General features: G+C 39.9%; 17 non-coding genes and 74 pseudogenes across 17 annotated transcripts; all 91 read left to right on the top strand.

Moving 5' to 3' along the window:
- The first annotated feature begins 29 nt into the window (after window positions 1–29).
- On the top strand, window positions 30–148 carry LOC146149129 (5S ribosomal RNA; annotated as a pseudogene).
- A 65-nt stretch (window positions 149–213) lies between these two features.
- LOC146149128 (5S ribosomal RNA) lies at window positions 214–332 on the top strand (annotated as a pseudogene).
- A 67-nt stretch (window positions 333–399) lies between these two features.
- Window positions 400–518, top strand: LOC146149127 (5S ribosomal RNA; annotated as a pseudogene).
- A 65-nt stretch (window positions 519–583) lies between these two features.
- Window positions 584–702, top strand: LOC146149126 (5S ribosomal RNA; annotated as a pseudogene).
- Window positions 703–776: 74 nt separating this feature from the next.
- Window positions 777–895, top strand: LOC146149125 (5S ribosomal RNA; annotated as a pseudogene).
- A 65-nt stretch (window positions 896–960) lies between these two features.
- On the top strand, window positions 961–1,078 carry LOC146149124 (5S ribosomal RNA; annotated as a pseudogene).
- Window positions 1,079–1,143: 65 nt separating this feature from the next.
- On the top strand, window positions 1,144–1,262 carry LOC146149123 (5S ribosomal RNA; annotated as a pseudogene).
- A 65-nt stretch (window positions 1,263–1,327) lies between these two features.
- LOC146149122 (5S ribosomal RNA) lies at window positions 1,328–1,446 on the top strand (annotated as a pseudogene).
- A 248-nt stretch (window positions 1,447–1,694) lies between these two features.
- LOC146149121 (5S ribosomal RNA) lies at window positions 1,695–1,813 on the top strand (annotated as a pseudogene).
- Window positions 1,814–1,878: 65 nt separating this feature from the next.
- On the top strand, window positions 1,879–1,997 carry LOC146149120 (5S ribosomal RNA; annotated as a pseudogene).
- Window positions 1,998–2,247: 250 nt separating this feature from the next.
- On the top strand, window positions 2,248–2,366 carry LOC146149119 (5S ribosomal RNA). The gene has a single exon (XR_014497243.1). It is a non-coding gene; the product is annotated as a 5S ribosomal RNA (ribosomal RNA).
- A 65-nt stretch (window positions 2,367–2,431) lies between these two features.
- Window positions 2,432–2,550, top strand: LOC146149118 (5S ribosomal RNA; annotated as a pseudogene).
- Window positions 2,551–2,799: 249 nt separating this feature from the next.
- LOC146149117 (5S ribosomal RNA) lies at window positions 2,800–2,918 on the top strand (annotated as a pseudogene).
- Window positions 2,919–2,983: 65 nt separating this feature from the next.
- Window positions 2,984–3,102, top strand: LOC146149116 (5S ribosomal RNA). Its single transcript, XR_014496610.1, has one exon. It is a non-coding gene; the product is annotated as a 5S ribosomal RNA (ribosomal RNA).
- A 65-nt stretch (window positions 3,103–3,167) lies between these two features.
- LOC146149115 (5S ribosomal RNA) lies at window positions 3,168–3,285 on the top strand (annotated as a pseudogene).
- Window positions 3,286–3,350: 65 nt separating this feature from the next.
- On the top strand, window positions 3,351–3,469 carry LOC146149114 (5S ribosomal RNA; annotated as a pseudogene).
- Window positions 3,470–3,534: 65 nt separating this feature from the next.
- Window positions 3,535–3,653, top strand: LOC146149113 (5S ribosomal RNA; annotated as a pseudogene).
- Window positions 3,654–3,718: 65 nt separating this feature from the next.
- Window positions 3,719–3,837, top strand: LOC146149112 (5S ribosomal RNA; annotated as a pseudogene).
- A 249-nt stretch (window positions 3,838–4,086) lies between these two features.
- Window positions 4,087–4,205, top strand: LOC146149111 (5S ribosomal RNA; annotated as a pseudogene).
- Window positions 4,206–4,270: 65 nt separating this feature from the next.
- LOC146149110 (5S ribosomal RNA) lies at window positions 4,271–4,389 on the top strand. Its single transcript, XR_014497052.1, has one exon. It is a non-coding gene; the product is annotated as a 5S ribosomal RNA (ribosomal RNA).
- A 65-nt stretch (window positions 4,390–4,454) lies between these two features.
- On the top strand, window positions 4,455–4,572 carry LOC146149109 (5S ribosomal RNA; annotated as a pseudogene).
- A 65-nt stretch (window positions 4,573–4,637) lies between these two features.
- LOC146149108 (5S ribosomal RNA) lies at window positions 4,638–4,756 on the top strand (annotated as a pseudogene).
- Window positions 4,757–4,821: 65 nt separating this feature from the next.
- LOC146149107 (5S ribosomal RNA) lies at window positions 4,822–4,940 on the top strand (annotated as a pseudogene).
- A 65-nt stretch (window positions 4,941–5,005) lies between these two features.
- LOC146149106 (5S ribosomal RNA) lies at window positions 5,006–5,124 on the top strand (annotated as a pseudogene).
- Window positions 5,125–5,189: 65 nt separating this feature from the next.
- LOC146149105 (5S ribosomal RNA) lies at window positions 5,190–5,308 on the top strand. The gene has a single exon (XR_014497999.1). It is a non-coding gene; the product is annotated as a 5S ribosomal RNA (ribosomal RNA).
- A 74-nt stretch (window positions 5,309–5,382) lies between these two features.
- LOC146149104 (5S ribosomal RNA) lies at window positions 5,383–5,501 on the top strand (annotated as a pseudogene).
- Window positions 5,502–5,566: 65 nt separating this feature from the next.
- Window positions 5,567–5,685, top strand: LOC146149103 (5S ribosomal RNA; annotated as a pseudogene).
- Window positions 5,686–5,750: 65 nt separating this feature from the next.
- LOC146149102 (5S ribosomal RNA) lies at window positions 5,751–5,869 on the top strand (annotated as a pseudogene).
- Window positions 5,870–5,934: 65 nt separating this feature from the next.
- On the top strand, window positions 5,935–6,053 carry LOC146149101 (5S ribosomal RNA; annotated as a pseudogene).
- Window positions 6,054–6,118: 65 nt separating this feature from the next.
- Window positions 6,119–6,237, top strand: LOC146149100 (5S ribosomal RNA). Its single transcript, XR_014497080.1, has one exon. It is a non-coding gene; the product is annotated as a 5S ribosomal RNA (ribosomal RNA).
- A 74-nt stretch (window positions 6,238–6,311) lies between these two features.
- LOC146149099 (5S ribosomal RNA) lies at window positions 6,312–6,430 on the top strand (annotated as a pseudogene).
- Window positions 6,431–6,495: 65 nt separating this feature from the next.
- On the top strand, window positions 6,496–6,613 carry LOC146149098 (5S ribosomal RNA; annotated as a pseudogene).
- Window positions 6,614–6,678: 65 nt separating this feature from the next.
- On the top strand, window positions 6,679–6,797 carry LOC146149097 (5S ribosomal RNA). Its single transcript, XR_014497434.1, has one exon. It is a non-coding gene; the product is annotated as a 5S ribosomal RNA (ribosomal RNA).
- Window positions 6,798–6,871: 74 nt separating this feature from the next.
- On the top strand, window positions 6,872–6,990 carry LOC146149096 (5S ribosomal RNA; annotated as a pseudogene).
- A 65-nt stretch (window positions 6,991–7,055) lies between these two features.
- Window positions 7,056–7,174, top strand: LOC146149095 (5S ribosomal RNA; annotated as a pseudogene).
- A 64-nt stretch (window positions 7,175–7,238) lies between these two features.
- LOC146149094 (5S ribosomal RNA) lies at window positions 7,239–7,357 on the top strand (annotated as a pseudogene).
- A 65-nt stretch (window positions 7,358–7,422) lies between these two features.
- Window positions 7,423–7,541, top strand: LOC146149093 (5S ribosomal RNA; annotated as a pseudogene).
- A 65-nt stretch (window positions 7,542–7,606) lies between these two features.
- On the top strand, window positions 7,607–7,725 carry LOC146149092 (5S ribosomal RNA). Its single transcript, XR_014497079.1, has one exon. It is a non-coding gene; the product is annotated as a 5S ribosomal RNA (ribosomal RNA).
- Window positions 7,726–7,799: 74 nt separating this feature from the next.
- LOC146149091 (5S ribosomal RNA) lies at window positions 7,800–7,918 on the top strand (annotated as a pseudogene).
- A 65-nt stretch (window positions 7,919–7,983) lies between these two features.
- Window positions 7,984–8,101, top strand: LOC146149090 (5S ribosomal RNA; annotated as a pseudogene).
- A 65-nt stretch (window positions 8,102–8,166) lies between these two features.
- Window positions 8,167–8,285, top strand: LOC146149089 (5S ribosomal RNA). Its single transcript, XR_014497591.1, has one exon. It is a non-coding gene; the product is annotated as a 5S ribosomal RNA (ribosomal RNA).
- A 74-nt stretch (window positions 8,286–8,359) lies between these two features.
- Window positions 8,360–8,478, top strand: LOC146149088 (5S ribosomal RNA; annotated as a pseudogene).
- Window positions 8,479–8,543: 65 nt separating this feature from the next.
- LOC146149087 (5S ribosomal RNA) lies at window positions 8,544–8,662 on the top strand (annotated as a pseudogene).
- A 67-nt stretch (window positions 8,663–8,729) lies between these two features.
- Window positions 8,730–8,848, top strand: LOC146149086 (5S ribosomal RNA; annotated as a pseudogene).
- A 65-nt stretch (window positions 8,849–8,913) lies between these two features.
- LOC146149085 (5S ribosomal RNA) lies at window positions 8,914–9,032 on the top strand (annotated as a pseudogene).
- A 65-nt stretch (window positions 9,033–9,097) lies between these two features.
- LOC146149084 (5S ribosomal RNA) lies at window positions 9,098–9,216 on the top strand (annotated as a pseudogene).
- Window positions 9,217–9,281: 65 nt separating this feature from the next.
- LOC146149083 (5S ribosomal RNA) lies at window positions 9,282–9,400 on the top strand (annotated as a pseudogene).
- A 248-nt stretch (window positions 9,401–9,648) lies between these two features.
- Window positions 9,649–9,767, top strand: LOC146149082 (5S ribosomal RNA; annotated as a pseudogene).
- Window positions 9,768–9,832: 65 nt separating this feature from the next.
- LOC146149081 (5S ribosomal RNA) lies at window positions 9,833–9,951 on the top strand (annotated as a pseudogene).
- Window positions 9,952–10,201: 250 nt separating this feature from the next.
- On the top strand, window positions 10,202–10,320 carry LOC146149080 (5S ribosomal RNA). The gene has a single exon (XR_014495475.1). It is a non-coding gene; the product is annotated as a 5S ribosomal RNA (ribosomal RNA).
- A 65-nt stretch (window positions 10,321–10,385) lies between these two features.
- LOC146149079 (5S ribosomal RNA) lies at window positions 10,386–10,504 on the top strand (annotated as a pseudogene).
- A 249-nt stretch (window positions 10,505–10,753) lies between these two features.
- Window positions 10,754–10,872, top strand: LOC146149078 (5S ribosomal RNA; annotated as a pseudogene).
- Window positions 10,873–10,937: 65 nt separating this feature from the next.
- On the top strand, window positions 10,938–11,056 carry LOC146149077 (5S ribosomal RNA). Its single transcript, XR_014497485.1, has one exon. It is a non-coding gene; the product is annotated as a 5S ribosomal RNA (ribosomal RNA).
- A 65-nt stretch (window positions 11,057–11,121) lies between these two features.
- LOC146149076 (5S ribosomal RNA) lies at window positions 11,122–11,239 on the top strand (annotated as a pseudogene).
- Window positions 11,240–11,304: 65 nt separating this feature from the next.
- On the top strand, window positions 11,305–11,423 carry LOC146149075 (5S ribosomal RNA; annotated as a pseudogene).
- Window positions 11,424–11,487: 64 nt separating this feature from the next.
- LOC146149074 (5S ribosomal RNA) lies at window positions 11,488–11,606 on the top strand (annotated as a pseudogene).
- A 65-nt stretch (window positions 11,607–11,671) lies between these two features.
- On the top strand, window positions 11,672–11,790 carry LOC146149073 (5S ribosomal RNA; annotated as a pseudogene).
- Window positions 11,791–11,854: 64 nt separating this feature from the next.
- LOC146149072 (5S ribosomal RNA) lies at window positions 11,855–11,973 on the top strand (annotated as a pseudogene).
- A 64-nt stretch (window positions 11,974–12,037) lies between these two features.
- Window positions 12,038–12,156, top strand: LOC146149071 (5S ribosomal RNA; annotated as a pseudogene).
- A 65-nt stretch (window positions 12,157–12,221) lies between these two features.
- Window positions 12,222–12,340, top strand: LOC146149070 (5S ribosomal RNA; annotated as a pseudogene).
- Window positions 12,341–12,405: 65 nt separating this feature from the next.
- Window positions 12,406–12,524, top strand: LOC146149069 (5S ribosomal RNA; annotated as a pseudogene).
- A 65-nt stretch (window positions 12,525–12,589) lies between these two features.
- LOC146149068 (5S ribosomal RNA) lies at window positions 12,590–12,708 on the top strand (annotated as a pseudogene).
- A 65-nt stretch (window positions 12,709–12,773) lies between these two features.
- On the top strand, window positions 12,774–12,892 carry LOC146149067 (5S ribosomal RNA). The gene has a single exon (XR_014497998.1). It is a non-coding gene; the product is annotated as a 5S ribosomal RNA (ribosomal RNA).
- Window positions 12,893–12,966: 74 nt separating this feature from the next.
- On the top strand, window positions 12,967–13,085 carry LOC146149066 (5S ribosomal RNA; annotated as a pseudogene).
- Window positions 13,086–13,150: 65 nt separating this feature from the next.
- LOC146149065 (5S ribosomal RNA) lies at window positions 13,151–13,269 on the top strand (annotated as a pseudogene).
- A 65-nt stretch (window positions 13,270–13,334) lies between these two features.
- On the top strand, window positions 13,335–13,453 carry LOC146149064 (5S ribosomal RNA; annotated as a pseudogene).
- A 65-nt stretch (window positions 13,454–13,518) lies between these two features.
- LOC146149063 (5S ribosomal RNA) lies at window positions 13,519–13,637 on the top strand. Its single transcript, XR_014497997.1, has one exon. It is a non-coding gene; the product is annotated as a 5S ribosomal RNA (ribosomal RNA).
- Window positions 13,638–13,711: 74 nt separating this feature from the next.
- On the top strand, window positions 13,712–13,830 carry LOC146149062 (5S ribosomal RNA; annotated as a pseudogene).
- A 65-nt stretch (window positions 13,831–13,895) lies between these two features.
- On the top strand, window positions 13,896–14,014 carry LOC146149061 (5S ribosomal RNA; annotated as a pseudogene).
- Window positions 14,015–14,078: 64 nt separating this feature from the next.
- Window positions 14,079–14,197, top strand: LOC146149060 (5S ribosomal RNA; annotated as a pseudogene).
- Window positions 14,198–14,262: 65 nt separating this feature from the next.
- Window positions 14,263–14,381, top strand: LOC146149059 (5S ribosomal RNA; annotated as a pseudogene).
- A 65-nt stretch (window positions 14,382–14,446) lies between these two features.
- On the top strand, window positions 14,447–14,565 carry LOC146149058 (5S ribosomal RNA; annotated as a pseudogene).
- Window positions 14,566–14,630: 65 nt separating this feature from the next.
- LOC146149057 (5S ribosomal RNA) lies at window positions 14,631–14,749 on the top strand (annotated as a pseudogene).
- A 65-nt stretch (window positions 14,750–14,814) lies between these two features.
- On the top strand, window positions 14,815–14,933 carry LOC146149056 (5S ribosomal RNA). The gene has a single exon (XR_014497996.1). It is a non-coding gene; the product is annotated as a 5S ribosomal RNA (ribosomal RNA).
- A 74-nt stretch (window positions 14,934–15,007) lies between these two features.
- Window positions 15,008–15,126, top strand: LOC146149055 (5S ribosomal RNA; annotated as a pseudogene).
- Window positions 15,127–15,191: 65 nt separating this feature from the next.
- LOC146149054 (5S ribosomal RNA) lies at window positions 15,192–15,310 on the top strand (annotated as a pseudogene).
- Window positions 15,311–15,375: 65 nt separating this feature from the next.
- LOC146149053 (5S ribosomal RNA) lies at window positions 15,376–15,494 on the top strand (annotated as a pseudogene).
- A 65-nt stretch (window positions 15,495–15,559) lies between these two features.
- Window positions 15,560–15,678, top strand: LOC146149052 (5S ribosomal RNA). Its single transcript, XR_014497994.1, has one exon. It is a non-coding gene; the product is annotated as a 5S ribosomal RNA (ribosomal RNA).
- Window positions 15,679–15,752: 74 nt separating this feature from the next.
- Window positions 15,753–15,872, top strand: LOC146149051 (5S ribosomal RNA; annotated as a pseudogene).
- A 65-nt stretch (window positions 15,873–15,937) lies between these two features.
- On the top strand, window positions 15,938–16,056 carry LOC146149050 (5S ribosomal RNA; annotated as a pseudogene).
- Window positions 16,057–16,121: 65 nt separating this feature from the next.
- Window positions 16,122–16,240, top strand: LOC146149049 (5S ribosomal RNA; annotated as a pseudogene).
- Window positions 16,241–16,488: 248 nt separating this feature from the next.
- Window positions 16,489–16,607, top strand: LOC146149048 (5S ribosomal RNA). The gene has a single exon (XR_014497993.1). It is a non-coding gene; the product is annotated as a 5S ribosomal RNA (ribosomal RNA).
- A 74-nt stretch (window positions 16,608–16,681) lies between these two features.
- Window positions 16,682–16,800, top strand: LOC146149047 (5S ribosomal RNA; annotated as a pseudogene).
- A 65-nt stretch (window positions 16,801–16,865) lies between these two features.
- Window positions 16,866–16,984, top strand: LOC146149046 (5S ribosomal RNA; annotated as a pseudogene).
- Window positions 16,985–17,049: 65 nt separating this feature from the next.
- Window positions 17,050–17,168, top strand: LOC146149045 (5S ribosomal RNA; annotated as a pseudogene).
- A 65-nt stretch (window positions 17,169–17,233) lies between these two features.
- On the top strand, window positions 17,234–17,352 carry LOC146149044 (5S ribosomal RNA). The gene has a single exon (XR_014497992.1). It is a non-coding gene; the product is annotated as a 5S ribosomal RNA (ribosomal RNA).
- A 74-nt stretch (window positions 17,353–17,426) lies between these two features.
- Window positions 17,427–17,546, top strand: LOC146149043 (5S ribosomal RNA; annotated as a pseudogene).
- A 65-nt stretch (window positions 17,547–17,611) lies between these two features.
- LOC146149042 (5S ribosomal RNA) lies at window positions 17,612–17,730 on the top strand (annotated as a pseudogene).
- A 65-nt stretch (window positions 17,731–17,795) lies between these two features.
- Window positions 17,796–17,914, top strand: LOC146149041 (5S ribosomal RNA). The gene has a single exon (XR_014497991.1). It is a non-coding gene; the product is annotated as a 5S ribosomal RNA (ribosomal RNA).
- A 74-nt stretch (window positions 17,915–17,988) lies between these two features.
- LOC146149040 (5S ribosomal RNA) lies at window positions 17,989–18,107 on the top strand (annotated as a pseudogene).
- Window positions 18,108–18,172: 65 nt separating this feature from the next.
- LOC146149039 (5S ribosomal RNA) lies at window positions 18,173–18,291 on the top strand (annotated as a pseudogene).
- Window positions 18,292–18,347: the final 56 nt, after the last annotated feature.

Below are 18,347 nucleotides of genomic sequence, written 5' to 3'. Positions count from 1 at the left end.
GTTTAGACCAAAACATGTTGACCAATACTGCCTACCACCATACCAGTTTGAATGCACCCGATCTCGTCCGATCTCGGAAGTTAAGCAACGTCGGGATTGGTTAGTACCTGGATGGGTGACCGCCTAGGAACACCAATTGTCGTAGGAAAAACATGATTTATTTAGGTTTTTACATGTTTAAATAGATAAGACCAAAAAATGTTGACCAATACTGCCCACGACCATACCAGGTTGAATGCACCCGATCTCGTCCGATCTCGTAAGTTATGCAACCTCGGGGTTGGTTAGTACTTGGATGGGTGACCGCCTAGGAATACCAATTGTCGTAGGCAACATATATTATTTATTTAAGTTTCTACATTTTTAAATGGATTAGACCAAAAAATGTTGACCAATATTCCCTACGAACATACCATGTTTAATGCACCCCACCTCGTCCGTTCTCGGAAGTTAAGCAACGTCGGGATTGGTTAGTACTTGGATGGGTGACCGCCTAGGAATACCAATTGTCGTAGTCAAAATAAGATTTATTTAGGTTTCTACATTTTTAAATAGATTAGACCAAAAAATGTTGACCAATACTGCCTACGAACATATCATGTTTAATGCACCTGATCTCGTCCGATCTCGGAAGTTAAGCAACGTCGGGATTGGTTAGTACCTGGATGGGTGACCGCCTAGGAATACCAATTGTCGTAGGCAAAATATGATTTTTAAAATATATACCAATGTTTACATTTTCAAAGAGTTTAGACCAAAACATGTTGACCAATACTGCCTACCACCATACCAGTTTGAATGCACCCGATCTCGTCCGATCTCGGAAGTTAAGCAACGTCGGGATTGGTTAGTACTTGGATGGGTAACCGCCTAGGAACACCAATTGTCGTAGGAAAAACATGATTTATTTAGGTTTTTACATTTTTAAATAGATAAGACCAAAAAATGTTGACCAATACTGCCCACGACCATACCAGGTTGAATGCACCCCATCTCGTCCGTTCTCGGAAGTTAGCAACGTCGGGATTGGTTAGGACTTGGATGGGTGACCGCCTAGGAATACCAATTGTCGTAGGCAAAATATGATTTATTTAAGTTTCTACATTTTTAAATAGATTAGACCAAAAAATGTTGACCAATACTGCCTACGAACATACCATGTTTAATGCACCCCATCTCGTCCGTTCTCGGAAGTTAAGCAACGTCGGGATTGGTTAGGACTTGGATGGGTGACCGCCTAGGAATACCAATTGTCGTAGGCAAAATATGATTTATTTAAGTTTCTACATTTTTAAATAGATTAGACCAAAAAATGTTGACCAATACTGCCTACGAACATACCATGTTTAATGCACCCCATCTCGTCCGTTCTCGGAAGTTAAGCAACGTCGGGATTGGTTAGTACTTGGATGGGTGACCGCCTAGGAATACCAATTGTCGTGGTCAAAATATGATTTATTTAAATTTCTACATTTTTAAATAGATTAGACCAAAAAATGTTGACCAATACTGCGTACGACCATACCAGGTTAATGTACCCAATCTCGTCCGATCTCGTAAGTTAAGCAACGTCGGGATTGGTCAGTACTTGGATGGGTGACCGCCTAGCAATACCAATTGTCATAGGCACAATATGATTTATTTAAGTTTCTACATTTTTAAATAGATTAGACCAAAAAATGTTGACAAATACTGCGTACGACCATAACAGGTTGAATGCACCCGATCTCGTCCGGGCTCGTAAGTTAAGCAACGTCGGGATTGGTCAGTACTTGGATTGGTGACCGCCTAGGAATACAAATTGTCGTAGGCAACATATGATTTATTTAAGTTTCTAGATTTTAAAATAGATTAGACCAAAAAATGTTGACAAATACTGCGTACGACCATAACAGGTTGAATGCACCCGATCTCGTCCGATCTCGTAAGTTAAGCAACGTCAGGATTGGTTAGTACTTGGATTGGAGACCGCCTAGGAATACCAATTGTCGTAGGCAAAATATGATTTATTCCAGTTTTTACATTTATAAATAGATAAGACCAAAAAATGTTGACCAATGATGGCTACGACCATAACAGGTTGAATGCACCCGATCTCGTCCGGGCTCGTAAGTTAAGCAACGTCGGGATTGGTCAGTACTTGGATTGGTGACCGCCTAGGAATACAAATTGTCATAGGCAAAATATGATTTTTAAAATATGTTTACATTTTTAAATAGATTAGCTCAAAAAATGTTGACCAATAGTGCCTACGACCATACCAGGTTGAATGCACCCGATCTCGTCCGATCTCGTAAGTTAAGCAACCTCGAGGTTGGTTAGTACTTGGATGGGTGACCGCCTAGGAATACCAATTGTCGTAGGCAAAATATGATTTATTTAAGTTTCTACATTTTTAAATAGATTAGACCAAAAAATGTTGACCAATACTGACTACGAACATATCATGTTTAATGCACCCGATCTCGTCCGATCTCGGAAGTTAAGCAACGTCGGGATTGGTTAGTACTTGGATGGGAGACCGCCTAGGAATACCAATTGTCGTAGGCAAAATATGATTTATTCCAGTTTTTACATTTATAAATAGATAAGACCAAAAAATGTTGACCAATGATGCCTACGACCATAACAGGTTGAATGCACCCGATCTCGTCCGATCTCGTAAGTTGAACAACGTCGGGATTGGTCTGTACTTGAATTGGTGACCGCCTAGGAATACAAATTATCGTAGGCAAAATATGATTTATTTAAGTTTTTACATTTTTAATTAGATTAGACCAAAAAATGTTGACCAATAGTGCCTTCGACCATACCAGGTTCAATGCATCCGATTTCGTCCGATCTCGGAAGTTAAGCTACGTCGGGATTGGTTAGTACTTGGATGGGTGACCGCCTAGGAATACCAATTCTCGTAGGAAAAACATGATTTATTTAAGTTTTTACATGTTTAAATAGCTAAGACCAAAAAATGTTGACCAATAGTGCCTACGACCATACCATGTTTAAAGCACCCGATCTCGTCCGATCTCGGAAGTTAAGCAACGTCGGGATTGGTTAGTACTTGGATGGGTATCCGCCTAGGAACACCAATTGTCGTAGGACAAACATGATTTATTTAGGTTTCTACATTTTTAAATAGATAAGACCAAAAAATGTTGACCAATACTGTCTACGACCATACCAGGTTAATGCTCCCGATCTCGTCCGATCTCGGAAGTTAAACAACCTCGGGATTGTTTAGTACTTGGATGGGTGACCGCCTAGGAATACCAATTGTCGTAGGCAAAATATGATTTATTTAATTTTCTAAATTTTTAAATAGATTAGACCAAAAAATGTTGACCAATACTGCCTACGAACATATCATGTTTAATGCACCCGATCTCGTCCGATCTCGGAAGTTAAGCAACGTCGGGATTGGTTAGTACTTGGATGGCTGACCGCCTAGGAACACCAATTGTCGTAGGAAAAACATGATTTATTTAGGTTTTTACATTTTTAAATAGATAAGACCAAAAAATGTTGACCAATACTGCCCACGACCATACCAGGTTGAATGCACCCGATCTTGTCCGATCTCGTAAGTTATGCAACCTCAGGGTTGATTAGTACTTGGATGGGTGACCGCCTAGGAATACCAATTGTCGTAGGCAAAATATGATTTATTTAAGTTTCTACATTTTTAAATAGATTAGACCAAAAAATGTTGACCAATACTGCCTACGAACATACCATGTTTAATGCACCCCATCTCGTCCGTTCTCGGAAGTTAAGCAACGTCGGGATTGGTTAGGACTTGGATGGGTGACCGCCTAGGAATACCAATTGTCGTAGGCAAAATATGATTTATTTAAGTTTCTACATTTTTAAATAGATTAGACCAAAAAATGTTGACCAATGATGCCTACGACCATAACAGGTTGAATGCACCCGATCTCGTCCGATCTCGTAAGTTGAACAACGTCGGGATTGGTCTGTACTTGAATTGGTGACCGCCTAGGAATACAAATTATCGTAGGCAAAATATGATTTATTTAAGTTTTTACATTTTTAAATAGATTAGACCAAAAAATGTTGACCAATAGTGCCTTCGACCATACCAGGTTCAATGCATCCGATTTCGTCCGATCTCGGAAGTTAAGCTACGTCGGGATTGGTTAGTACTTGGATGGGTGACCGCCTAGGAATACCAATTCTCGTAGGAAAAACATGATTTATTTAAGTTTTTACATGTTTAAATAGCTAAGACCAAAAAATGTTGACCAATAGTGCCTACGACCATACCATGTTTAAAGCACCCGATCTCGTCCGATCTCGGAAGTTAAGCAACGTCGGGATTGGTTAGTACTTGGATGGGTATCCGCCTAGGAACACCAATTGTCGTAGGAAAAACATGATTTATTTAGGTTTCTACATTTTTAAATAGATAAGACCAAAAAATGTTGACCAATACTGTCTACGACCATACCAGGTTAATGCTCCCGATCTCGTCCGATCTCGGAAGTTAAACAACCTCGGGATTGTTTAGTACTTGGATGGGTGACCGCCTAGGAATACCAATTGTCGTAGGCAAAATATGATTTATTTAATTTTCTAAATTTTTAAATAGATTAGACCAAAAAATGTTGACCAATACTGCCTACGAACATATCATGTTTAATGCACCCGATCTCGTCCGATCTCGGAAGTTAAGCAACGTCGGGATTGGTTAGTACTTGGATGGCTGACCGCCTAGGAACACCAATTGTCGTAGGAAAAACATGATTTATTTAGGTTTTTACATTTTTAAATAGATAAGACCAAAAAATGTTGACCAATACTGCCCACGACCATACCAGGTTGAATGCACCCGATCTCGTCCGATCTCGTAAGTTATGCAACCTCAGGGTTGATTAGTACTTGGATGGGTGACCGCCTAGGAATACCAATTGTCGTAGGCAAAATATGATTTATTTAAGTTTCTACATTTTTAAATAGATTAGACCAAAAAATGTTGACCAATACTGCCTACGAACATACCATGTTTAATGCACCCCATCTCGTCCGTTCTCGGAAGTTAAGCAACGTCGGGATTGGTTAGGACTTGGATGGGTGACCGCCTAGGAATACCAATTGTCGTAGGCAAAATATGATTTATTTAAGTTTCTACATTTTTAAATAGATTAGACCAAAAAATGTTGACCAATACTGCCTACGAACATATCATGTTTAATGCACCCGATCTCGTCCGATCTCGGAAGTTAAGCAACGTCGGGATTGGTTAGTACCTGGATGGGTGACCGCCTAGGAATACCAATTGTCGTAGGCAAAATATGATTTTTAAAATATATACCAATGTTTACATTTTCAATGAGTTTAGACCAAAACATGTTGACCAATACTGCCTACCACCATACCAGTTTGAATGCAACCGATCTCGTCCGATCTCGGAAGTTAAGCAACGTCGGGATTGGTTAGTACTTGGATGGGTAACCGCCTAGGAACACCAATTGTCGTAGGAAAAACATGATTTATTTAGGTTTTTACATTTTTAAATAGATAAGACCAAAAAATGTTGACCAATACTGCCCACGACCATACCAGGTTGAATGCACCCGATCTCGTCCGATCTCGTAAGTTATGCAACCTCGGGGTTGGTTAGTACTTGGATGGGTGACCGCCTAGGAATACCAATTGTCGTAGGCAAAATATGATTTATTTAAGTTTTTACATTTTTAAATAGATTAGACCAAAAAATGTTGACGAATGCTGCCTACGACCATAACAGGTTGAATGCACCCGATCTCGTCCGGGCTCGTAAGTTAAGCAACGTCGGGATTGGTCAGTACTTGGATTGGTGACCGCCTAGGAATACAAATTGTCGTAGGCAACATATGATTTATTTAAGTTTCTAGATTTTAAAATAGATTAGACCAAAAAATGTTGAGCAATACTGCCTACGACCCTACCAGGTTGAATGCACCCGATCTCGTCCGATCTCGTAAGTTAAGCAACGTCAGGATTGGTTAGTACTTGGATGGGTGACCGCCTAGGAATAGCAATTGTCGTAGGCAAAATATGATTTATTTAAGTTTCTAGATTTTCAAGGAGTTTAGACCAAAAAATGTTGAGCAATACTGCCTACGACCATACCAGGTTGAATGCACCCGATCTCGTCCGATCTCGGAAGTTAAGCAACGTCGGGATTGGTTAGTAGTTGGATGGGTGACCGCCTAGGAATAGCAATTGTCGTAGGCAAAATATGATTTTTAAAATATAGACAAATGTTTACATTTTCAAAGAGTTTAGACCAAAACATGTTGACCAGTACTGCCTACGACCATTCCAGGTTGAATGCTCCCGATCTCGTCCGATCTCGAAAGTTAAGCAACGTTGGGATTGGTTAGTATTTGGATGGGTGACCGCCTAGTTATAGCAATTGTCGTAGGCAACATATGATTTATTTAAGTTTTTAGATTTTCAAATAGATTAAACCAAAAAATGTTGCGCAATACTGCCTACGACCATACCAGGTTAATGCTCCCGATCTCGTCCGATCTCGGAAGTTAAACCACCTCGGGATTGTTTAGTACTTGAATGGGTGACCGCCTAGGAATACCAATTGTCGTAGGCAAAATATGATTTATTTAAGTTTCTAAATTTTTAAATAGATTAGACCAAAAAATGTTGACCAATACTGCCTACGAACATATCATGTTTAATGCACCCGATCTCGTCCGATCTCGGAAGTTAAGCAACGTCGGGATTGGGTAGTACCTGGATGGGTGACCACCTAGGAATACCAATTGTCGTAGGCAAAATATGATTTTTAAAATATATACCAATGTTTACATTTTCAAAGAGTTTAGACCAAAACATGTTGACCAATACTGCCTACCACCATACCAGTTTGAATGCACCCGATCTCGTCCGATCTCGCAAGTTAAGCAACGTCGGGATTGGTTAGTACTTGGATGGGTGACCGCCTAGGAACACCAATTGTCGTAGGAAAAACATGATTTATTTAGGTTTTTACATTTTTAAATAGATAAGACCAAAAAATGTTCACCAATACTGCCCACGACCATACCAGGTTGAATGCACCCGATCTCGTCCGATCTCGTAAGTTATGCAACCTCGGTGTTGGTTAGTACTTGGATGGGTGACCGCCTAGGAATACCAATTGTCGTAGGCAAAATATGATTTATTTAGTTTTTACATTTTTAAATAGATAAGACCAAAATATGTTGACCAATACTGCCTACCACCATACCAGGTTGAATGCACCCGATCTCGTCCGATCTCGTAAGTTATGCAACCTCGGGGTTGGTTAGTACTTGGATGGGTGACCGCCTAGGAATACCAATTGTCGTAGGCAAAATATGATTTATTTAAGTTTCTACATTTTTAAATGGATTAGACCAAAAAATATTGAGCAATACTGCCTACGACCCTACCAGGTTGAATGCACCCGATCTCGTCCGATCTCGTAAGTTAAGCAACGTCAGGATTGGTTAGTACTTGGATGGGTGACCGCCTAGGAATAGCAATTGTCGTAGGCAAAATATGATTTATTTAAGTTTCTAGATTTTCAAGGAGTTTAGACCAAAAAATGTTGAGCAATACTGCCTACGACCATACCAGGTTGAATGCACCCGATCTCGTCCGATCTCGGAAGTTAAGCAACGTCGGGATTGGTTAGTAGTTGGATGGGTGACCGCCTAGGAATAGCAATTGTCGTAGGCAAAATATGATTTTTAAAATATAGACAAATGTTTACATTTTCAAAGAGTTTAGACCAAAACATGTTGACCAGTACTGCCTACCACCATTCCAGGTTGAATGCTCCCGATCTCGTCCGATCTCGAAAGTTAAGCAACGTTGGGATTGGTTAGTATTTGGATGGGTGACCGCCTAGTAATAGCAATTGTCGTAGGCAACATATGATTTATTTAAGTTTTTAGATTTTCAAATAGATTAAACCAAAAAATGTTGAGCAATACTGCCTACGACCATACCAGGTTAATGCTCCCGATCTCGTCCGATCTCGGAAGTTAAACAACTTCGGGATTGTTTAGTACTTGAATGGGTGACCGCCTAGGAATACCAATTGTCGTAGGCAAAATATGATTTATTTAAGTTTCTAAATTTTTAAATAGATTAGACCAAAAAATGTTGACCAATACTGCCTACGAACATATCATGTTTAATGCACCCGATCTCGTCCGATCTCGGAAGTTAAGCAACGTCGGGATTGGGTAGTACCTGGATGGGTGACCGCCTAGGAATACCAATTGTCGTAGGCAAAATATGATTTTTAAAATATATACCAATGTTTACATTTTCAAAGAGTTTAGACCAAAACATGTTGACCAATACTGCCTACCACCATACCAGTTTGAATGCACCCGATCTCGTCCGATCTCGGAAGTTAAGCAACGTCGGGATTGGTTAGTACTTGGATGGGTGACCGCCTAGGAACACCAATTGTCGTAGGAAAAACATGATTTATTTAGGTTTTTACATGTTTAAATAGATAAGACCAAAAAATGTTGACCAATACTGCCCACGACCATACCAGGTTGAATGCACCCGATCTCGTCCGATCTCGTAAGTTATGCAACCTCGGGGTTGTTTAGTACTTGGATGGGTGACCGCCTAGGAATACCAATTGTCGTAGGCAACATATATTATTTATTTAAGTTTCTACATTTTTAAATGGATTAGACCAAAAAATGTTGACCAATATTCCCTACGAACATACCATGTTTAATGCACCCCACCTCGTCCGTTCTCGGAAGTTAAGCAACGTCGGGATTGGTTAGTACTTGGATGGGTGACCGCCTAGGAATACCAATTGTCGTAGTCAAAATAAGATTTATTTAGGTTTCTACATTTTTAAATAGATTAGACCAAAAAATGTTGACCAATACTGCCTACGAACATATCATGTTTAATGCACCTGATCTCGTCCGATCTCGGAAGTTAAGCAACGTCGGGATTGGTTAGTACTTGGATGGGTAACCGCCTAGGAACACCAATTGTCGTAGGAAAAACATGATTTATTTAGGTTTTTACATTTTTAAATAGATAAGACCAAAAAATGTTGAACAATACTGCCCACGACCATACCAGGTTGAATGCACCCGATCTCGTCCGATCTCGTAAGTTATGCAACCTCGGGGTTGGTTAGTACTTGGATGGGTGACCGCCTAGGAATACCAATTGTGGTAGGCAAAATATGATTTATTTAAGTTTCTACATTTTTAAATAGATTAGACCAAAAAATGTTGACCAATACTGCCTACGAACATACCATGTTTAATGCACCCCATCTCGTCCGTTCTCGGAAGTTAAGCAACGTCGGGATTGGTTAGTACTTGGATGGTTGACCGCCTAGGAATACCAATTGTCGTGGTCAAAATATGATTTATTTAAATTTCTACATTTTTAAATAGATTAGACCAAAAAATGTTGACCAATACTGCGTACGACCATACCAGGTTAATGTACCCAATCTCGTCCGATCTCGTAAGTTAAGCAACGTCGGGATTGGTCAGTACTTGGATGGGTGACCGCCTAGCAATACCAATTGTCGTAGGCACAATATGATTTATTTAAGTTTCTACATTTTTAAATAGATTAGACCAAAAAATGTTGACAAATACTGCGTACGACCATAACAGGTTGAATGCACCCGATCTCGTCCGGGCTCGTAAGTTAAGCAACGTCGGGATTGGTCAGTACTTGGATTGGTGACCGCCTAGGAATACAAATTGTCGTAGGCAACATATGATTTATTTAAGTTTCTAGATTTTAAAATAGATTAGACCAAAAAATGTTGACAAATACTGCGTACGACCATAACAGGTTGAATGCACCCGATCTCGTCCGATCTCGTAAGTTAAGCAACGTCAGGATTGGTTAGTACTTGGATTGGAGACCGCCTAGGAATACCAATTGTCGTAGGCAAAATATGATTTATTCCAGTTTTTACATTTATAAATAGATAAGACCAAAAAATGTTGACCAATGATGGCTACGACCATAACAGGTTGAATGCACCCGATCTCGTCCGGGCTCGTAAGTTAAGCAACGTCGGGATTGGTCAGTACTTGGATTGGTGACCGCCTAGGAATACAAATTGTCATAGGCAAAATATGATTTTTAAAATACGTTTACATTTTTAAATAGATTAGCTCAAAAAATGTTGACCAATAGTGCCTACGACCATACCAGGTTGAATGCACCCGATCTCGTCCGATCTCGTAAGTTAAGCAACCTCGGGGTTGGTTAGTACTTGGATGGGTGACCGCCTAGGAATACCAATTGTCGTAGGCAAAATATGATTTATTTAAGTTTCTACATTTTTAAATAGATTAGACCAAAAAATGTTGACCAATACTGACTACGAAAATATCATGTTTAATGCACCCGATCTCGTCCGATCTCGGAAGTTAAGCAACGTCGGGATTGGTTAGTACTTGGATGGGAGACCGCCTAGGAATACCAATTGTCGTAGGCAAAATATGATTTATTCCAGTTTTTACATTTATAAATAGATAAGACCAAAAAATGTTGACCAATGATGCCTACGACCATAACAGGTTGAATGCACCCGATCTCGTCCGATCTCGTAAGTTGAACAACGTCGGGATTGGTCTGTACTTGAATTGGTGACCGCCTAGGAATACAAATTATCGTAGGCAAAATATGATTTATTTAAGTTTTTACATTTTTAAATAGATTAGACCAAAAAATGTTGACCAATAGTGCCTTCGACCATACCAGGTTCAATGCACCCGATTTCGTCCGATCTCGGAAGTTAAGCGACGTCGGGATTGGTTAGTACTTGGATGGGTGACCGCCTAGGAATACCAATTCTCGTAGGAAAAACATGATTTATTTAAGTTTTTACATGTTTAAATAGCTAAGACCAAAAAATGTTGACCAATAGTGCCTACGACCATACCATGTTTAATGCACCCGATCTCGTCCGATCTCGGAAGTTAAGCAACGTCGGGATTGGTTAGTACTTGGATGGGTATCCGCCTAGGAACACCAATTGTCGTAGGAAAAACATGATTTATTTAGGTTTTTACATTTTTAAATAGATAAGACCAAAAAATGTTGACCAATACTGTCTACGACCATACCAGGTTAATGCTCCCGATCTCGTCCGATCTCGGAAGTTAAACAACCTCGGGATTGTTTAGTACTTGGATGGGTGACCGCCTAGGAATACCAATTGTCGTAGGCAAAATATGATTTATTTAATTTTCTAAATTTTTAAATAGATTTGACCAAAAAATGTTGACCAATACTGCCTACGAACATATCATGTTTAATGCACCCGATCTCGTCCGATCTCGGAAGTTAAGCAACGTCGGGATTGGTTAGTACTTGGATGGGTGACCGCCTAGGAACACCAATTGTCGTAGGAAAAACATGATTTATTTAGGTTTTTACATTTTTAAATAGATAAGACCAAAAATGTTGACCAATACTGCCCACGACCATACCAGGTTGAATGCACCCGATCTCGTCCGATCTCGTAAGTTATGCAACCTCGGGGTTGATTAGTACTTGGATGGGTGACCGCCTAGGAATACCAATTGTCGTAGGCAAAATATGATTTATTTAAGTTTCTACATTTTTAAATAGATTAGACCAAAAAATGTTGACCAATACTGCCTACGAACATACCATGTTTAATGCACCCCATCTCGTCCGTTCTCGGAAGTTAAGCAACGTCGGGATTGCTTAGGACTTGGATGGGTGACCGCCTAGGAACACCAATTGTCGTAGGAAAACATGATTTATTTAGGTTTTTACATTTTTAAATAGATAAGACCAAAAAATGTTCACCAATACTGCCCACGACCATACCAGGTTGAATGCACCCGATCTCGTCCGATCTCGTAAGTTATGCAACCTCGGTGTTGGTTAGTACTTGGATGGGTGACCGCCTAGGAATACCAATTGTCGTAGGCAAAATATGATTTATTTAGTTTTTACATTTTTAAATAGATAAGACCAAAAAATGTTGACCAATACTGCCTACCACCATACCAGGTTGAATGCACCCGATCTCGTCCGATCTCGTAAGTTATGCAACCTCGGGGTTGGTTAGTACTTGGATGGGTGACCGCCTAGGAATACCAATTGTCGTAGCCAAAATATGATTTATTTAAGTTTCTACATTTTTAAATGGATTAGACCAAAAAATGTTGACCAATATTGCCTACGACAATACCATGTTTAATGCACCCCACCTCGTCCGTTCTCGGAAGTTAAGCAACGTCGGGATTGGTTAGTACTTTGATTGGTGACCGCCTAGGAATACAAATTGTCGTAGGCAACATATGATTTATTTAAGTTTCTAGATTTTTAAATAGATTAGACCAAAAAATGTTGAGCAATACTGCCTACGACCCTACCAGGTTGAATGCACCCGATCTCGTCCGATCTCGTAAGTTAAGCAACGTCAGGATTGGTTAGTACTTGGATGGGTGACCGCCTAGGAATAGCAATTGTCGTAGGCAAAATATGATTTATTTAAGTTTCTACATTTTTAAATGGATTAGACCAAAAAATGTTGACCAATATTGCCTACGAACATACCATGTTTAATGCACCCCACCTCGTCCGTTCTTGGAAGTTAAGCAACGTCGGGATTGGTTAGTACTTGGATGGGTGACCGCCTAGGAATACCAATTGTCGTAGTCAAAATAAGATTTATTTAAGTTTCTACATTTTTAAATAGATTAGACCAAAAAATGTTGACCAATACTGCCTACGAACATATCATGTTTAATGCACCCGATCTCGTCCGATCTCGGAAGTTAAGCAACGTCGGGATTGGTTAGTACCTGGATGGGTGACCGCCTAGGAATACCAATTGTCGTAGGCAAAATATGATTTTTAAAATATATACCAATGTTTACATTTTCAAAGAGTTTAGACCAAAACATGTTGACCAATCCTGCCTACCACCATACCAGTTTGAATGCACCCGATCTCGTCCGATTTCGGAAGTTAAGCAACGTCGGGATTGGTTAGTACTTGGATGGGTGACCGCCTAGGAACACCAATTGTCGTAGGAAAAACATGATTTATTTAGGTTTTTACATTTTTAAATAGATAAGACCAAAAAATGTTGACCAATACTGCCCACGACCATACCAGGTTGAATGCACCCGATCTCGTCCGATCTCGTAAGTTATGCAACCTCGGGGTTGGTTAGTACTTGGATGGGTGACCGCCTAGGAATACCAATTGTCGTAGGCAAAATATGATTTATTTAAGTTTCTACATTTTTAAATGGATTAGACCGAAAAATGTTGACCAATATTGCCTACGAACATACCATGTTTAATGCACCCCACCTCGTCCGTTCTTGGAAGTTAAGCAACGTCGGGATTGGTTAGTACTTGGATGGGTGACCGCCTAGGAATACCAATTGTCGTAGTCAAAATAAGATTTATTTAAGTTTCTACATTTTTAAATAGATTAGACCAAAAAATGTTGACCAATACTGCCTACGAACATATCATGTTTAATGCACCCGATCTCGTCCGATCTCGGAAGTTAAGCAACGTCGGGATTGGTTAGTACCTGGATGGGTGACCGCCTAGGAATACCAATTGTCGTAGGCAAAATATGATTTTTAAAATATATACCAATGTTTACATTTTCAAAGAGTTTAGACCAAAACATGTTGACCAATCCTGCCTACCACCATACCAGTTTGAATGCACCCGATCTCGTCCGATTTCGGAAGTTAAGCAACGTCGGGATTGGTTAGTACTTGGATGGGTGACCGCCTAGGAACACCAATTGTCGTAGGAAAAACATGATTTATTTAGGTTTTTACATTTTTAAATAGATAAGACCAAAAAATGTTCACCAATACTGCCCACGACCATACCAGGTTGAATGCACCCGATCTCGTCCGATCTCGTAAGTTATGCAACCTCGGTGTTGGTTAGTACTTGGATGGGTGATCGCCTAGGAATACCAATTGTCGTAGGCAAAATATGATTTATTTAGTTTTTACATTTTTAAATAGATAAGACCAAAAAATGTTGACCAATACTGCCTACCACCATACCAGGTTGAATGCACCCGATCTCGTCCGATCTCGTAAGTTATGCAACCTCGGGGTTGGTTAGTACTTGGATGGGTGACCGCCTAGGAATACCAATTGTCGTAGCCAAAATATGATTTATTTAAGTTTCTACATTTTTAAATGGATTAGACCAAAAAATGTTGACCAATATTGCCTACGACAATACCATGTTTAATGCACCCCACCTCGTCCGTTCTCGGAAGTTAAGCAACGTCGGGATTGGTTAGTACTTTGATTGGTGACCGCCTAGGAATACAAATTGTCGTAGGCAACATATGATTTATTTAAGTTTCTAGATTTTAAAATAGATTAGACCAAAAAATGTTGAGCAATACTGCCTACGACCCTACCAGGTTGAATGCACCCGATCTCGTCCGATCTCGTAAGTTAAGCAACGTCAGGATTGGTTAGTACTTGGATGGGTGACCGCCTAGGAATAGCAATTGTCGTAGGCAAAATATGATTTATTTAAGTTTCTACATTTTTAAATGGATTAGACCAAAAAATGTTGACCAATATTGCCTACGAACATACCATGTTTAATGCACCCCACCTCGTCCGTTCTTGGAAGTTAAGCAACGTCGGGATTGGTTAGTACCTGGATGGGTGACCGCCTAGGAATACCAATTGTCGTAGGCAAAATATGATTTATTTAAGTTTCTACATTTTTAAATGGATTAGACCAAAAAATGTTGACCAATACTGCCTACGAACATATCATGTTTAATGCACCCGATCTCGTCCGATCTCGGAAGTTAAGCAACGTCGGGATTGGTTAGTACCTGGATGGGTGACCGCCTAGGAATACCAATTGTCGTAGGCAAAATATGATTTTTAAAATATATACCAATGTTTACATTTTCAAAGAGTTTAGACCAAAACATGTTGACCAATCCTGCCTACCACCATACCAGTTTGAATGCACCCGATCTCGTCCGATTTCGGAAGTTAAGCAACGTCGGGATTGGTTAGTACTTGGATGGGTGACCGCCTAGGAACACCAATTGTCGTAGGAAAAACATGATTTATTTAGGTTTTTACATTTTTAAATAGATAAGACCAAAAAATGTTGACCAATACTGCCCACGACCATACCAGGTTGAATGCACCCGATCTCGTCCGATCTCGTAAGTTATGCAACCTCGGGGTTGGTTAGTACTTGGATGGGTGACCGCCTAGGAATACCAATTGTCGTAGGCAAAATATGATTTATTTAAGTTTCTACATTTTTAAATGGATTAGACCAAAAAATGTTGACCAATATTGCCTACGAACATACCATGTTTAATGCACCCCACCTCGTCCGTTCTTGGAAGTTAAGCAACGTCGGGATTGGTTAGTACTTGGATGGGTGACCGCCTAGGAATACCAATTGTCGTAGTCAAAATAAGATTTATTTAAGTTTCTACATTTTTAAATAGATTAGACCAAAAAATGTTGACCAATACTGCCTACGAACATATCATGTTTAATGCACCCGATCTCGTCCGATCTCGGAAGTTAAGCAACGTCGGGATTGGTTAGTACCTGGATGGGTGACCGCCTAGGAATACCAATTGTCGTAGGCAAAATATGATTTTCAAAATATATACCAATGTTTACATTTTCAAAGAGTTTAGACCAAAACATGTTGACCAATACTGCCTACCACCATACCAGTTTGAATGCACCCGATCTCGTCCGATCTCGGAAGTTAAGCATACGTCGGGATTGGTTAGTACTTGGATGGGTAACCGCCTAGGAACACCAATTGTCGTAGGAAAAACATGATTTATTTAGGTTTTTACATTTTTAAATAGATAAGACCAAAAAATGTTGACCAATACTGCCCACGACCATACCAGGTTGAATGCACCCGATCTCGTCCGATCTCGTAAGTTATGCAACCTCGGGGTTGGTTAGTACTTGGATGGGTGACCGCCTAGGAATACCAATTGTGGCAGGCAAAATATGATTTATTTAAGTTTCTACATTTTTAAATAGATTAGACCAAAAAATGTTGACCAATACTGCCTACGAACATACCATGTTTAATGCACCCCATCTCGTCCGTTCTCGGAAGTTAAGCAACGTCGGGATTGGTTAGTACTTGGATGGGTGACCGCCTAGGAATACCAATTGTCGTAGGCAAAATATGATTTATTTAAGTTTCTACATTTTTAAATAGATTAGACCCAAAAATGTTGACCAATACTGCGTACGACCATACCAGGTTAATGTACCCAATCTCGTCCGATCTCGCAAGTTAAGCAACGTCGGGATTGGTCAGTACTTGGATGGGTGACCGCCTAGGAATACCAATTGTCGTTGTCAAAATATGATTTATTTAAGTTTCTACATTTTTAAATAGATTAGACCAAAAAATGTTGACCAATACTGCCTACGAACATATCATGTTTAATGCACCCGATCTCGTCCGATCTCGGAAGTTAAGCAACGTCGGGATTGGTTAGTACCTGGATGGGTGACCGCCTAGGAATACCAATTGTCGTAGGCAAAATATGATTTTTAAAATATATACCAATGTTTACATTTTCAAAGAGTTTAGACCAAAACATGTTGACCAATCCTGCCTACCACCATACCAGTTTGAATGCACCCGATCTCGTCCGATTTCGGAAGTTAAGCAACGTCGGGATTGGTTAGTACTTGGATGGGTGACCGCCTAGGAACACCAATTGTCGTAGGAAAAACATGATTTATTTAGGTTTTTACATTTTTCAATAGATAAGACCAAAAAATGTTGACCAATACTGCCCACGACCATACCAGGTTGAATGCACCCGATCTCGTCCGATCTCGTAAGTTATGCAACCTCGGGGTTGGTTAGTACTTGGATGGGTGACCGCCTAGGAATACCAATTGTCGTAGGCAAAATATGATTTATTTAAGTTTCTACATTTTTAAATGGATTAGACCAAAAAATGTTGACCAATATTGCCTACGAACATACCATGTTTAATGCACCCCACCTCGTCCGTTCTTGGAAGTTAAGCAACGTCGGGATTGGTTAGTACTTGGATGGGTGACCGCCTAGGAATACCAATTGTCGTAGTCAAAATAAGATTTATTTAAGTTTCTACATTTTTAAATAGATTAGACCAAAAAATGTTGACCAATACTGCCTACGAACATATCATGTTTAATGCACCCGATCTCGTCCGATCTCGGAAGTTAAGCAACGTCGGGATTGGTTAGTACCTGGATGGGTGACCGCCTAGGAATACCAATTGTCGTAGGCAAAATATGATTTTCAAAATATATACCAATGTTTACATTTTCAAAGAGTTTAGACCAAAACATGTTGACCAATACTGCCTACCACCATACCAGTTTGAATGCACCCGATCTCGTCCGATCTCGGAAGTTAAGCATACGTCGGGATTGGTTAGTACTTGGATGGGTAACCGCCTAGGAACACCAATTGTCGTAGGAAAAACATGATTTATTTAGGTTTTTACATTTTTAAATAGATAAGACCAAAAAATGTTGACCAATACTGCCCACGACCATACCAGGTTGAATGCACCCGATCTCGTCCGATCTCGTAAGTTATGCAACCTCGGGGTTGGTTAGTACTTGGATGGGTGACCGCCTAGGAATACCAATTGTGGTAGGCAAAATATGATTTATTTAAGTTTCTACATTTTTAAATAGATTAGACCAAAAAATGTTGACCAATACTGCCTACGAACATATCATGTTTAATGCACCCGATCTCGTCCGATCTCGGAAGTTAAGCAACGTCGGGATTGGTTAGTACCTGGATGGGTGACCGCCTAGGAATACCAATTGTCGTAGGCAAAATATGATTTTTAAAATATATACCAATGTTTACATTTTCAAAGAGTTTAGACCAAAACATGTTGACCAATCCTGCCTACCACCATACCAGTTTGAATGCACCCGATCTCGTCCGATTTCGGAAGTTAAGCAACGTCGGGATTGGTTAGTACTTGGATGGGTGACCGCCTAGGAACACCAATTGTCGTAGGAAAAACATGATTTATTTAGGTTTTTACATTTTTCAATAGATAAGACCAAAAAATGTTGACCAATACTGCCCACGACCATACCAGGTTGAATGCACCCGATCTCGTCCGATCTCGTAAGTTATGCAACCTCGGGGTTGGTTAGTACTTGGATGGGTGACCGCCTAGGAATACCAATTGTCGTAGGCAAAATATGATTTATTTAAGTTTCTACATTTTTAAATGGATTAGACCAAAAAATGTTG

Source organism: Ascidiella aspersa, chromosome 4 (genome assembly GCF_963924565.1).
Source record: "Ascidiella aspersa chromosome 4, kaAscAspe10.2, whole genome shotgun sequence".
Taxonomy (NCBI): Eukaryota; Metazoa; Chordata; class Ascidiacea; order Phlebobranchia; family Ascidiidae; genus Ascidiella; species Ascidiella aspersa.
Note: the sequence above shows the minus strand (reverse complement) of the source record. Positions and strands in the feature narration are given on the sequence as shown.